The 14502-nt window shown below is 44.0% G+C and overlaps 1 protein-coding gene across 1 annotated transcript in view; it reads left to right on the forward strand.

Annotated features, from left to right (window-relative positions):
• Positions 1 to 249: 249 nt before the first annotated feature.
• Positions 250 to 14502, forward strand: part of LOC139749480 (uncharacterized) — a 28183-nt gene continuing 13930 nt past the window's right edge. Inside the window, exons 1-2 of the transcript XR_011712978.1 lie at positions 250 to 621; positions 10603 to 10817. The gene's annotated coding sequence lies outside the window, so the exon portion shown is untranslated. The remainder of the gene's footprint in view (positions 622 to 10602; positions 10818 to 14502) is intronic.

Below are 14502 nucleotides of genomic sequence, written 5' to 3' on the forward strand. Positions count from 1 at the left end.
TATTTGACTGATTCAAAGTGGATTTCAAGGTTTCAAAGCGGCATTGGATTGAAATTTGTTTAAACTAGTTGCAATTGAGAGTGAACGATTCGAAGCACGTTTGGGTGATTCGAAGCGGTTTCAGCTAGTCAAAATGTGTCTAAAACGACTCAAGTGAGTCGGACTTTGCTCCGCCGGTACAGTTTGCTCTCTGGTGTTTCATGGAACAGACGTCCTGACGGTGAAGTTCGTGTTTGTTGATATCTGTGGGAACTGGGACTATAGTGTTAGAACTCGGTTAGAAAGCAGCCTAGCTCAGGAGACAATGTAGTTCAAGATGATAAGACCAGATTATTTACATGCTGAAGTTTATGATCCTCTTGAGCAAAATGGTAACGATCTCTTTGTGTTTACTGGTCATGCTGTCGTGCTAAAGGGTCACATCGTCATGCTCTGGGGACTGACATAGAAATGGCTCAGCGGTTACACCATCACAGATCTCGACGCTGAAAGCCATCACAGTATTACTCCGCCATATGTGTCTAAACGCTTAGCTGGAAGTGTCAAGCTGGAACAGGAAAAGCCCTACGGTGGAAATCTTGATGCTTAGGAGGCGTAAGCGCTGCAAGGAGAGGATTACAGGTAAATGACAAAGGTTTAAGGGTAGATGTGCGGTAAATAGTGAAAGTAGATATACAAAGTTAAGATGTGCCAAGGAATTATCTTAAAAAATCCCACGGGTTTCGAAGGCTGTGGGATACATTATGTATTATACCGATGATGAAGAGCCTAGTGGAGCTTCGCTTCGCTGTTAACTTTCAATGTTGTGTAGTTTTCTTCTTCAGTGCTGGTGTGTCGTGTTCAGAATATACTGTAACGGGTGTGGAGTATGATCTGTAGTATCAAATTTTAATGAACGATATTGATGAAGGCGATGATACTATATCATGCAGAATTTAAACGTTAAGTATTGTGTAAAGGAAAAAAAAGTCGGTAGAATCTATGACAGTAACGTAGAGAGGATTTGAATTGATGATTAAGATTCCGGTCGTATTATGCCTGTCAAACACCATAACTGAGCACCACGATAATGCAACTGGACGTCGTCAAGCAGACGACACAACGAGCGAGTATAAGATCCCCAACAGCAGATGAATGCAGCCTTTAAGTGAGGTTTTGATACGTTATATTGATATCTTACGAGTATTAGTACCTTCTTCACAGTAACTCTGTATCTTCCATGCTATGCATAACCCTCACTACTTTCTCCTTGTTCAGTGCCGTTCAGTGAAATATATCGCTCCAAGTTATGTTCCGCAACTGTTATTGTATTCTCTGAACACTTCACTAGCACGGATGAACAATACAGATCTATAACCAGTGTTGATACCAGAGGGGAGTTCTATCAACCCTTCTATCCCCATGGACTTCAACAGCTGTCTTATAATCAAGAGGTTTTGTAGTCATCAAAGAAAATTGGGTTCTTCTCGGGTGTTAATTCCCTGCTGTCACTTGTCTTTCGCGTTATTCCTATGCGTCCGTCCCGTCCCAAGCGTCATCGCCATCTTTCCTCCTTTCTAAGCGTCCACTCTTCCCTCTGTAGATTCTTCTCCTCCTTTGCGTTTGCGTACTCTTCCCGTATGCCCTCATCCCACCCAACTTCCAAGCCTCCTCCCTCTCCACTGTCCCTCACGCATCATTATTTCCTGTTGTCATCGATATCAGCCTTTACTTCACATTGTCCCAGTTTGGCGGAAGTGGCTTTCGAGCAACCAATAGACGTTTGTATCCTGAGGTTATTGGAGGGAAAAGAAAAAACGCGGAAGAGCAACAATGAGTCTGAGAACAGATACAATCTGTTGCCAGTTGTATAAACGAAAAGGTTCACCATCTGCACACCGATGGTCGTTAGCAAAGACCTTGACAGTACCCGGTTACGATTCTTCCTGGAATGTGTGGATATGACCTTAAGACACGCACACAGTAGCAGTACAGGCTTGCGTGTTCTCCACTGTCCAAATCGGTCCTCCGTTAGTCGGTCAGTTATTGCCTGTTAAATATTTTTATGAGGCGCAGAGGATGAATGATATGTTAAGGGCAAGATCAACGTTGAAACTACATCCCAGCAGTAATACAGAATGTCATGAGCAATAGGCAATAGGGCAAGGACATATTATTTTTATTGATGTCATTGGTAGAAGTATTACGAAAAACTGAAAAATAATGTTAGTGTCAATGGTAGGTATATTAAACTTGTTAAGAATCGCCGCTTCTGTGATACTGATCACATTAAACCCTCCGTCGTCAACGGTGGTGGTGGTCCATCTCTCTAAGCTGTTGTTCGGTGGTGGGACAGCACTCCAGTGCCCTTCAGTTGGTTCCCGCCGCCAGTGGTCGTGAAGATGAGGACGTAGTGAAGATGGCCTTTGACCTGACCCCATAAAGGCCAGTGGTTGTCGAGGGAGTAATACAAAGATGCGTTTGTTTGTGGGGGAAGAAGATAAGTGTGTCGAGAGTGGAATGATGTGATTACCGAGGAGGAAATGAATTTAGACTTAGAGAGGGAGTAGTGGCAGTGGACTTGAGGTGTAGTGACAGTAATGGTGTGGAGGAAGCCATTCTATCGTCACTCACGAATGTTTATTACCAGTATTCATGCAGGAACCAGCGGGGGCACGACCATGTGTCGTGTGGTAAGCGAGAGCGAGGGACTTGTCGGCGGAGGCGGCGGCTCGTGTGGTCTCCAGCCGCCTCCCGCTCCTTTGTTTTCCTCCGCTATTAACTGTCCGTACCTTCACGCACGGTTAGGCGTGACAGATGCATTTTCCATTCCGTTTTGTCTGACGGTCTTCCATTACTGACGGTAAGAAGGTGTTGTACATGTAACGAGATATAGTTAACAGGAATAATATATCTTGTTCGTATCTGGATAGTATTGATGTATGGGGAATAGAATGCATGATTCTGCTTCTCGCAAGACATTCGATATTTATAAATGTACTGTGTTTTTATATCGTTGGTTTTTTAGAATCTCAAAATATCAAAGTGAATCATCGATCAGTGTAACAACTCTCCCAGGCAAACTTCCAAACTTGACCCCCTTGCCCTACGCCGCAATGTTGGTTCACTTTCCCTTTTCTGTAGGTATTGTTTTGATTTTTGATTCCGTGATCTGGCTGCTTGTGTGCCCACACCACAAGCTAGACCACGCAATACTCGGCAAGCTGCTGCGGCACATGGTTTCTGTGTGGCTTTTGGAACTTTCTACACTCTCACCTCTTTTCCCTTTAATTTGATCTTGCACTTTTTAGAGATTTTTTCGCGTCTTATTTTCTCTTTATTAACGTCTTTATATCCCAACTAAGACCTTGCCCTGATGTGTACTTTTGCTTGTGATTAGAGCCTCCAAAGTAAAAACAGACATACACAACACGAGACAGGTGCAATAATAGAAAATATCAGGTATATTGACACCACCTTTGGAAAAGTGATCATACGGTCCTTGAACCTGAGAACGTGGTTAAAGGGGATAAGAAGACCAGAAAGAAAACAAAACACAAAGAAGAGATACAGTCGTAGAAACCATATACAGCTAAACAGTTTCTTTGGGAACGTAGACTGGGGAATGGCATTCCTTAGTGAGAAGGTAGAACAATATCCTAGATTGCTATGGGTAACTTAGGCAGTGAGTAGAGAGATGGTTTCACAAGGGAATGTAGACGGTATAAGAGCCAGCTGACATTTCAAAGGCACTCGCAGAGCTGTAGATGAGTGGAAGTGAGTGATAAAACAAAATACAGACACCAGATAAAAGTTTTATAAGCAGTGTGACATTAGAAAAAGTTCATCCGAAAGAGCCTCACGAGAGTAGAACTATGTACAGTACATGTAAGTACTTAAGCACACACACCCCCTCTCCTTTTTGTGTAGTGCAGTGGTTAGCATCGTTGACCCCACCCAACCCAACAGTTCACTATTCCCTCAATAGATAGACTGAAAACCTAGCTTAGGCAGGTGTATGTGTTTACATATACAAGTAGAGACATGGTACATATGTACAAGGTTAAGAATCGGGGCAACACAAGTGTAAAACTCTCTCCCACTGATAAACAAATGATATTCACAGTCGCCCCTACCCTCCCAGGCACCCCCTCCTCTCTACCATCAACTGAATATATAATTTTCCACTCCACATCTTGGTCGTCATTGTGCATCCCACGACATAGTCCATTTTTTCTTTTTAGACCGTAGGCACAAGGACGTAAGGTCGATGACTCCCATCACAGGCAAGGAGTTACGCCTTTGGTCTTCCTCCTTTGTTGTTGGGATGTTTCTGTGTGGTTTCTGGGATTTGATTTGTGGTAATGAACGTGTTGAGGTGATGGGTTTATCCTGGCTCTGAGCATTCATATAAACAGTGAACCCATGCCTGGGACGTGGGCTTTTAACTGTGTTCGTGTGCGTGTTCTGCCTTACCTGTCACCTGTATTCGTGTGTGTGTTCTGCTTTCTGTCAACTGGTTCGTGTGCGTGTTCTGGCTTTACTTACACGTGTGTTCATCTGTGTGTTCTGGGTTACCTGTCACCTGTGTTTGTTTGCGTGTTGTGCTTACCTCTCACTTCGTGTTCGTGTGCGTGTTCTGGTTTACCTTACTCTCGAGAGCCATGTGTGTTCCATATTCGTGATGTTATCGAGGTCTTGTAAAAGTTACTAGTTTGTGTCTTGTGTTCTGGTTTATGCCAGAATGTTTGTGAAACTTCCATAACCATTTACCATTTTTGATTTTCTCTTTCTTCGTTCAATATCACTCTTCGGTGTTTTCGATGTAAAGGAATTCTTACCTTTGTGACGAATCGCAGGGCCATATTTTGTCCCTTATGCAGCTTCAGGATGCGTTATTTGGAGGAGAGATGTGAGGGTGTTTGAGGAGAGTAGTTTAGGATGATGAGGTGGACGATGATGGCCTTCACTGCGGGTGGATTTTGCCTCGCCGGAAGTTGCCATGGTCTGTACAGACTGGCTAGGGCCGTGCTTCCTTGTGTGGGTCATCTGTCGACATTATCAGGCTGCGTAATGCTCCTATGCGGCTCAGGATTATGCAGTTCTGGTGCGTTATCCTGCTTCCTTGTATGATTACGTCGCTAGGGTTTTATTCTTCTTAGCTCCTCTATGACGGAGATGTTTATTATAAATCTTTTTCTCGAGTCCTCTATCTGGATTGCTTTGTACTAGGTGGGGGCGTCTGGGGAGAGAGAGACAGTAGTTTGAAACTAGGACCTCAGGGGTTGTGTCAGCTGAATGAGGAAGTCTTAAGGTGCCAGGAGCATCATGTCATCAGTGCGCATACCGTTATGACAGCTATTATCACCTGCGTCTATATGAGACTTCTGTACGAGGTGTCCTGCCCAGGGGTTTTGTAACCTGGACTGAGCTGTGGTGGACTTTATTCCTGTTCATTCGTTTTCCTCTATTTCTCAGAGATTGTTTTCTGGTCTCGCACCTCATGTGTGTGTGTGTGGCTGGGTGCGTTCCCATGCAGGTAATGGATTTGTGGTTGCTGGCTCCGCACTTCTGCCGTACTTTGCGCACAGTGAGGCAGCCTTGAAGTCAGTGGGTTTGGTTATGGTGTGCTCCTCAACCTTGTGACGTTTATAGTGTGTCGTCAGGAGGATGAACTGCTCAGGTTCATGGTAAAGGGTTGTCGTGAGGTAATATATATGTTTGAACTCTGATGAGGTTGGATTTGCTGCGTTTCATATCTGGCGGCCACTAGACGGTGTCCATCGATTTATTTTACCCGAGACGATACGGTCAACTTAAATGTCCTAATGTACCTCATCTTCGCGCTGTATGTCTATGTACCTTAGCCTAAGCTTTGTACGAAGTTTATCAACCAACCCCCATGGGAGGATGAACAGCTGGGGTGACTGTGGACCAAATTCCTCTACTGCGGTCGATCCTGGGCTGCTTGTGAATGTGTCACGGTCATTATTGTTCACCGTTACACCACGGAGGTCCATGTGAACTGCCTGGTATAAATGAGTTGGTAGCCATGCTTATAGATACCTGTATCTTGTGTGCACTAGTACGAGAATCTTGTGTGCACTAGTACCTGTATCATGTGGACAATAGTACATGTATCTTGTGTGCACTAGTACATGTATCTTGTGTGCACTAGTACATGTATCTTGTGTGCACTAGTACGTGTATCTTGTGTGCACTAGCACGTGTATCTTGTGTGCACTATTACCTTTATCTTGTGTGCACTAGTAATTGTATCTTGTGTGCACTAGTACCTGTATCTTGTCTGCACTAGTACGTGTATCTTGTGTGGACTAGTACGTGTATCTTGTGTGCACTAGTACCTGTACTTGTGCACTGGTACCTGTATCTTGTTTGCACTAGTACCTGTATCTTGTGTGCACTAGTACCTGTATCTTGTGTGTACTAATACCTGTATCTTGTGTGAACTAGCACCTGTACCTTGTGTGCATTAGTACCTGTATCACGTGGGCAATAGTACCTGTATCTTGTGTGCACTAGTACCTGTACTTGTGCACTGGTACCTGTATCTTGTGTGCACTATTACTTTATCTTGTGTGCACTAGTAATTGTATCTTGTGTGCACTAGTACCTGTATCTTGCGTGCACTAGTACCTGTATCTTGTCTGCACTAGTACGTGTATCTTGTGTGGACTAGTACGTGTATCTTGTGTGCACTAGTACCTGTACTTGTGCACTGGTACCTGTATCTTGTTTGCACTAGTACCTGTATCTTGTGTGCACTAGTACCTGTATCTTGTGTGTACTACTACCTGTATCTTGTGTGAACTAGCACCTGTACCTTGTGTGCATTAGTACCTGTATCACGTGGGCAATAGTACCTGTATCTTGTGTGCACTAGTACCTGTACTTGTGCACTGGTACCTGTATCTTGTGTGCATTAGTACCTGTATCACGTAGGCAATAGTACCTGTATCTTGTGTGCACTAGTACCTGTACTTGTGCACTGGTACCTGTATCTTGTGTGCACTAGTACCTGTATCTTGTGTGCACTAGTACCTGTATCTTGTGTGCATTAGTACCTGTATCTTGTGTGCACTAGTACCTGTATCTTGTGTGCACTAGTACCTGTATCTTGTGTGCACTAGTACCTATATCTTGTGTGCACTAGTACCTGTATCTTGTGTGCACTAGTACCTGTATCTTGTGTGCACTAGTGCGTGTATCTTGTGTGCACTAGTACCTGTATCTTGTGTGCACTAGTACCTGTATCTTGTGTGCACTAGTACCTGTATCTTGTGTGCACTAGTACCTGTATCTTGTGTGCACTAGTACCTGTATCGTGTGTGCACTAGTACCTGTATCTTGTGTGCACTAGTACCTGTATCTTGTGTGCACTAGTACCTGTATCTTGTGTGCACTAGTAACTGTATCGTGTGTGCACTAGTCCCAGAATCGTGTGTGCACTAGTACCTGTATCTTGTGTGCACTAGTACCTGTACCTTGTGTGCACTAGTACCTGTATCTTGTGTGCACTAGTACATGTATCTTGTGTGCACTAGTACCTGTATCTTGTGTGCACTAGTACATGTATCTTGTGTGCACTAGTACCTGTATCTTGTGTGCACTAGTACATGTATCTTGTGTGCACTAGTACCTGTATCTTGTGTGCACTAGTACTTGTATCTTGTGTGCACTAGCAACTGTATCGTGTGTGCACTAGTACCTGTATCTTGTGTGCACTAGCACCTGTATCTTGTGTGGACTAGTACCTGTATCTTGTGTGCACTAGTACCTGTATCGTGTGTGTACTAGTACCTGTATCTTGTGTGCACTAGTACCTGTGTCTTGTGTGCACTAGTACGTGTATCTTGTGTGCACTAGTACCTGTATCTTGTGTGCACTAGTACCTGTATCTTGTGTGCACTAGTACCTGTATCTTGTGTGCACTAGTACCTGTATCTTGTGTGCACTAGTACCTGTATCTTGTGTGCACTAGTACTGTATCGTGTGTGCACTAGTACCTGTATCTTGTGTGCACTAGTACCTGTATCTTGTGTGCACTAGTACCTGTATCTTGTGTGCACTAGTAACTGTATCGTGTGTGCACTAGTACCTGTATCTTGTGTGCACTAGTACATGTATCTTGTGTGCACTAGTACCTGTATCTTGTGTGTACTAGTACCTGTATCTTGTGTGCACTAGTATCTGTATCTTGTGTGCACTAGTACCTGTATCTTGTGTGCACTAGTATCTGTATCTTGTGTGCACTAGTACGTGTATCTTGTGTGTACTAGTACCTGTATCTTGTGTGCACTAGTACCTGTATCTTGTGTGCACTAGTACCTGCATCTTGTGTGCACTAGTACCTATATCTTGTGTGCACTAGTACCTGCATCTTGTGTGCATTAGTACCTGTATCTTGTGTGCACTAGTACGTGTATCTTGTGTGCACTAGTACGTGTATCATGTGTGCACTAGTACCTGTATCTTGTGTGCACTAGTACCTGTATCTTGTATGCACTAGTACCTGTATCTTGTGTGCACTAGTACATGCATCTTGTGGACACTAGTACCTGTATCTTGTGTGCACTAGTACGTGTATCTTGTGTGCACTAGTACGTGTGTCTTGTGTGCACTAGTACATGTATCTTGTCGATACTAGTACCTGTATCTTGTGTGCACTAGTACCTGTATCTTGTATGCACTAGTACGTGTATCTTGTGTTCACTAGTATATGTATCTTGCGTGCACTAGTACCTGTATCTTGTGTGCACTAGTTCCTGTATCTTGTGTGCACCAGTTCCTGTATCTTGTGTGTACCAGTACCTGTATCTTGTGTGCACCAGTAATTAAGATACAGCACGATTTCTGTTTGCGCGAAATGAAGTTGAATCATTGTAAGCTCTTACAATACGTAACAATGTTGACTGTGTTGATCTAAAAGGCATTGAGTCATGACTCAACTAGTCCAATATCTTCTCACGACCTATATATATATATATATATATATATATATATATATATATATATATATATATATATATATGTATATACATATATACACTAGTCCATGAGCTGTTGCCCCTCAGGAGAGAGGTGGGAGGTGGAGTCGAGTCGATGTATACACTGGTTGTGGTCAGGTGACGAGAGCCTCGCTGGTCTAGGTCAATGATTCAACTCCTGCTTGACAGGAAATTGTGTGTGAGAGAAAAAGAGAAGAAAAAAAAATGTATTGATGGTGTCACACTGACCTTTTGGAGGTGGAGCAGTTTCTTTTTCTGTTCCTTTTTTTTTTTTTTGAGTTGCTCGCCATGTGTTCCATAGAACACCTCGTATCTCCTCCCTTCTACCATGTATCTCCTCCTTTATACCTCCTTATACTTCACTGTTCCTAGTATGACCTTCCTTGTACCTCGTTGGCCCACCTTACTCCCTGGTTATTCGCATCTTGCTAAAGATAACCTCGAATTCTCCTTGTGAGAGAGAGAGAGAGAGAGAGAGAGAGAGAGAGAGAGAGAGAGAGAGAGAGAGAGAGAGAGAGATCACAAGGTTATCGCTTCATCGCGGTTCCCGTTCCTCATTTGTTCACGTGTCCTTATCTGGACATGGCCGACGGCTCTCGTGTTGCCGCCACCGCCTTGGTTTATGCCGCCGTCTTGTCGATCGTTAACGATCCAGCGCCGTCCTTGGCGCACGCCTGGTCTTAGTCATACGTATAGTATTCACGGGACTGGGTCCATTGAACTGGCTTCCCAGCTGTTGTTGAAAGTGATAACGTGTTTCGTACCTCAAGAGAGAAGTTGTTGTACGGCAGAGGTGAAGCTGTCGTACGGCGATGGTTGAAGTCGCACGGCAACAACGAAAGTTGTCGTGTGGTGGTGTTGAGGTTATCATACGCTAGTGGGGAAGTTGCACGGCCATGGTAACGTTGTCATGCGGCAATGGTGAAGTTGTCGTAAGGCAGTGTTGAAGTTGTCGTACCATAGAGATGAGGTTGTCGTACAATAGATGAAGTTGTCGTACCTTAGTGATGAAGGTATAGTACTGGAGTAGTAAGGTTGTCGAGAAGAGGGTAAATTATGATTATCATCGACTGGAAAAGTCGTTATCCGTACGAGATAAAGCCGTCGCTTGGAAAGGAAAACTGAGATATAAGTACTGTGCGCCCAGGAGGGAGGTTCCTGGCGCAGGAGGGAGGTCATGGGGCCAGGAATGAGATCATGTGGCCTGGATGGAGGTCATGGGGTCAGGAAGGCGGTCATGTGAGGCTATGGGTCTGGAAATCCAGGCCATGGATTCTGGAGGGAGTGGATGGGGCATTCCCTACCTCTGCTAATCTTCCCTCCCCAGCCATCCTTCCTTCACCCTGCCAGCCTTCCCTCCCCTGTCGTCTTTCCTAAACCCTACCAGAATTCCCTTCCCTGCAAGCCATCTTTCACCCTACCAGCCTTTCCTCTTTCCCTGTCGGCCTTTCTTCTTTCCCTGCTTAACCTCCATCTCACACTACCCTTCTCCCTATCCAACCTCCTCCTCCTCCCCCTTTCTACGCCCTCTATGTAAGTCGTCACTAATATTCTACTTTCATCAGTGTGTTTAATGACATTTCCCGTCGGCCAGGTGTGGTTCACGCGCCAGTGGTGGGAGATACGTACATCGTCCATAACGTCAGTTGGTGGTAATGGTCATTACCAGCATCCTCCACGACCTTGGCCACCGTCATCATCATCACCAGCAGCAGCAGCGGCCGCCTCCTGCGTGACTTGAGACACCTGAGGACTCTCCAACCACCCACCCACCCACCCACCTGCTACCTTGTGTGCGGCTACAACGAGGTGAGGACCGCTGGTTGTCAAGGTGCATAGTGTGTGTGTGTGTGTGTGTGTGTGTGTGTGATCGGTGATGGTTTGTCATGGTTTATGTCATTAGAAATTTGTCATGAGGAATGTTATGACATCAGACTTTCGAGCGGCATTCCTGATAAAGCGGTCATATATATATATATATATATATATATATATATATATATATATATATATATATATATATATATATATATATATATATCAGCGCAGCGACTCAAGTTCGCATTGAGGACCTGAAGACCTGCGCTTCCTGACTTAGGACCGCGAAGAGTTATCATAGACCATTCACTCTAGCTAGAGAGAGACCCATAGGTACCCTGGGCCTCTGTAGGCCTTAAAGAATGGTTGAAGTTGTGTGAATATGTTATGTGACAAAGGTCTGAACCGGAGTCTGCATGGTATACTTTTAGTGTAACATGTCACCTGGACCCACAAGTGAGCTTCATATGGACTAACGGTCATCGTTAACCAGATGGCGAGGTTATCTGCTGGAGGACAGTGCATAGGGTAGCCAGGTGACAGAATACCTGATGGTTTATGACGAAGTTATCTGCTGGAGGACAGTACATGGGACAGCCAGATGACGGACCATATGATCTATGACGAGGTTATCTGCTGAAGGACAGTACTTGAAACAGCTAGGTATCAGAAGACCTGATGGTCTATAACGAGGCTATCTACTGGAGGACAATACATATTATCATACATTTCGTAGTCTGTGTATATGGAGACAGTATATATACAGCAGGCTAGACGGAAGCTCATGTATGCATGTGTTCCCACCTGCCGTATGAGGGTCTGGCTGTCTTGGGGACACGTACAAAACAAATTCATTTGGCTGCTCCCGCAGAGAGAGTTTCTTTGCGTGAGGCGCTGCAGTTAGTGGTGTGCCGAGGTTGCTACGGTAATGATTACTTAATCTGCAGTTTTCCTGAGGTTTACAGTAACATTATCGTCTTTGGATCTTGTTTCCTCTGCTGCTGCTGCTGTATACTTCACCTGGGAAATCGTCATGATTATTAATCTGTCATCTCGTGGGCTGGACGCGACGGTACGATCCATATGCACGATGGTATGATCTACCACGACGGTACAACTCATGGTCGTACCGTTGTGCTCAAGAGGTTATAACTCGATTTGTTCCTTCGTTAGTTACGCTGATGAGTGTCGGACACACACACACACACACACACACACACCACACACACACACACACACACACACACCAGATCATGCAGCCGTCAAGAAAGCTATCCATAATTGTTCCCGAGGGTTGACATTGAGGTATAAACTGTAGGTTCTGAACGTCGATTTTGGTTGGTGATATATGGCGACCCTAAATAACTCTCTCTCTCTCTCTCTCTCTCTCTCTCTCTCTCTCTCTCTCTCTCTCTCTCTCTCTCTCTCTCTCTCTCCACGGTGTTGTGTGTGTGTGTGTGGTTGGTTAGAAATAAGACTATTAAATGGTATTTCTACTGACTGTGGATGTGAGCTAGGGAAAAGGATAGCGATCGCAGCGCACTGGAAGGTTCTTTAGTATTTTGCACTGACTTCTGAAGTCAAGGCATGAATATACTGTGCATACATTAGATGCACAGTAATTATAATCCTTATCACTTTTGACTAAATTTGCCCAGCTCGTATACCGGCATGATACAGTAACTTGGCGCTAACTACACTATATCCAGTCGGGTGTATTCGGCATACACCGCAGTCACCAGAATACTCGTCCTTATACTTCTTACGTCGAACTTTTCAGCTCGTGTGTGAGCAAGACGGTCGAAGACTTCTGGAATATATTTCGATCCTTTTAAATGGTTGTACATTTCTTTGTCTTACCAATTATCTATTAGGATCTTAATGAAAGCCTACATAGGATTGAGTTTGTCGCAAGTTATTCTTTCACTTTTTCATGATTGATTGATAGTGGAACACTGAGCTGAGTCCCTGGATCAATCACCATTTTCATTTAACTTTTTTTCGAACTTGCTTTTGGTTACCGCACTCCCAAGAACCCTCCAACAAACTTTCATCCCTCCCAAGAACCCTTTAAGAAACATCTCCCAAAAGTCTTCAGTTCCTGAAATCCATTTCTTTGGGTCAACACTCCTGAGAACCCTCCAACAACATCCCTCCCAAAGTCCATAATTCCAGTCTCTTCTAGTCATCGCTACCAAGAGCTCCCCTACAAATCCCACCGAAAGTCCTCATCTCCTACAACCTGAACATTAAGGATAGTGAAACGCAGCTTTGTATCCGGCCACCTGGGTATGTGTTCATTGACTGGGAGTTTTTTTTTTTTCCGAGACTTATATCAAATGCCCATTGACGAAGAAGGATACACTGGGAAAAGACAGTCTGACATATCTGATACTAGAGTATAACACCTGTCGTAGTTTTTTGAGGTTGTTGTTGAGTAGTTTTCGTTGTTATGAACGAAAAGAAAAGACATATGCCATAAGTTTTCTTTGTCTTTAGTACATATGAGTTGAAGTAATGAAACAAATTAATCTGTGTTTATCAGAAGACAAAACAAAGCATGAGGTTTGTGAGGCCTGTGTGCTCTCCTGACAAGGTGAGGAAAAATTAGCGCTGAAAAGATATGACTAGTCATGGCTGGTGTAGCTTTGTATAGAGATGTAATTCTGGGAGTGTGAGGACCCGGTCCTTTGTGCTCTACATTGGTGTTCACACATGAGTGAGTTCAGGACGCAAAAAGCTGGTGGGAAAGAGAGAACACTATTGATGGTGCCATTGTTTATTGAGGGGGGTCGCAACACCCTAGGTGTGAAGGTCCGATCCTTTGTGTTCTTTAGAGGTGCTCATGCTCGAGTTAGAGATGGTATAAATGTAGCAGGAAAGACAATACCATTCATGATACTGGAATGTATAGAGCCTTGCGTGATTCGTATTGCATCGTTTACTCGTAGACCTGATAGAAGGCATGTAGACCTATGCGTTCGTCATTTTCCGATATTCAACACGAAGAAAATAATCCATCTTGGCAGCTTTGGCTCCTGACTGAACACTCTGGTAAGGATACATGTAAATGTAGTTCCTGAATATTCAGCTATTTTTTTCCCTTAGTAAGTTACGTTATCTATTCAGTTCTGCCATAAAAGGAGGATATATGGACACATGCAATTAAGTCATACTTCATGTTTTGATCTGATTACCGAAGACGATCGTCTGTTTGCAAGTTGGTGGTTGAGGAGGTTCGTTCTGGCCACCACAGATATGTAGCGATGCACCCCTGGCGAGGGCTAGGGCGGCCGAGACCTTCTGCAGTACAGTCGTGTCTGGTATTGTGTTCATGTTCATTAATGATTTCTCTTTCCGTTGGTTGATATTGGTTTTAGACAACGTTGAATGGATTTCTACCAGAAAATGTTTTGTATTTTTTGTTTCTTTAGATTCTCACTCGATAAATGCCTTTTTCAGTGTTGTTGGAGATTGTTGTTGGATATAAGTACTTGTACTCAAGGTGGAACTATGATGGCTGCAGAAACACCCAGTGACCTACAACGTAGTGTTTTTCGTGATATATTTCATACAAATTGATAACGCTGCTTATAGTGTTGTTCGGGGATGATTTGTATGAAGCACTGGAGGTGACATTAAGGAAACGGAAACTAAAGGAGCAGCAACTGTCTTC

Source organism: Panulirus ornatus, chromosome 7, assembly GCF_036320965.1.
Source record: "Panulirus ornatus isolate Po-2019 chromosome 7, ASM3632096v1, whole genome shotgun sequence".
NCBI classification, from domain to species: Eukaryota; Metazoa; Arthropoda; class Malacostraca; order Decapoda; family Palinuridae; genus Panulirus; species Panulirus ornatus.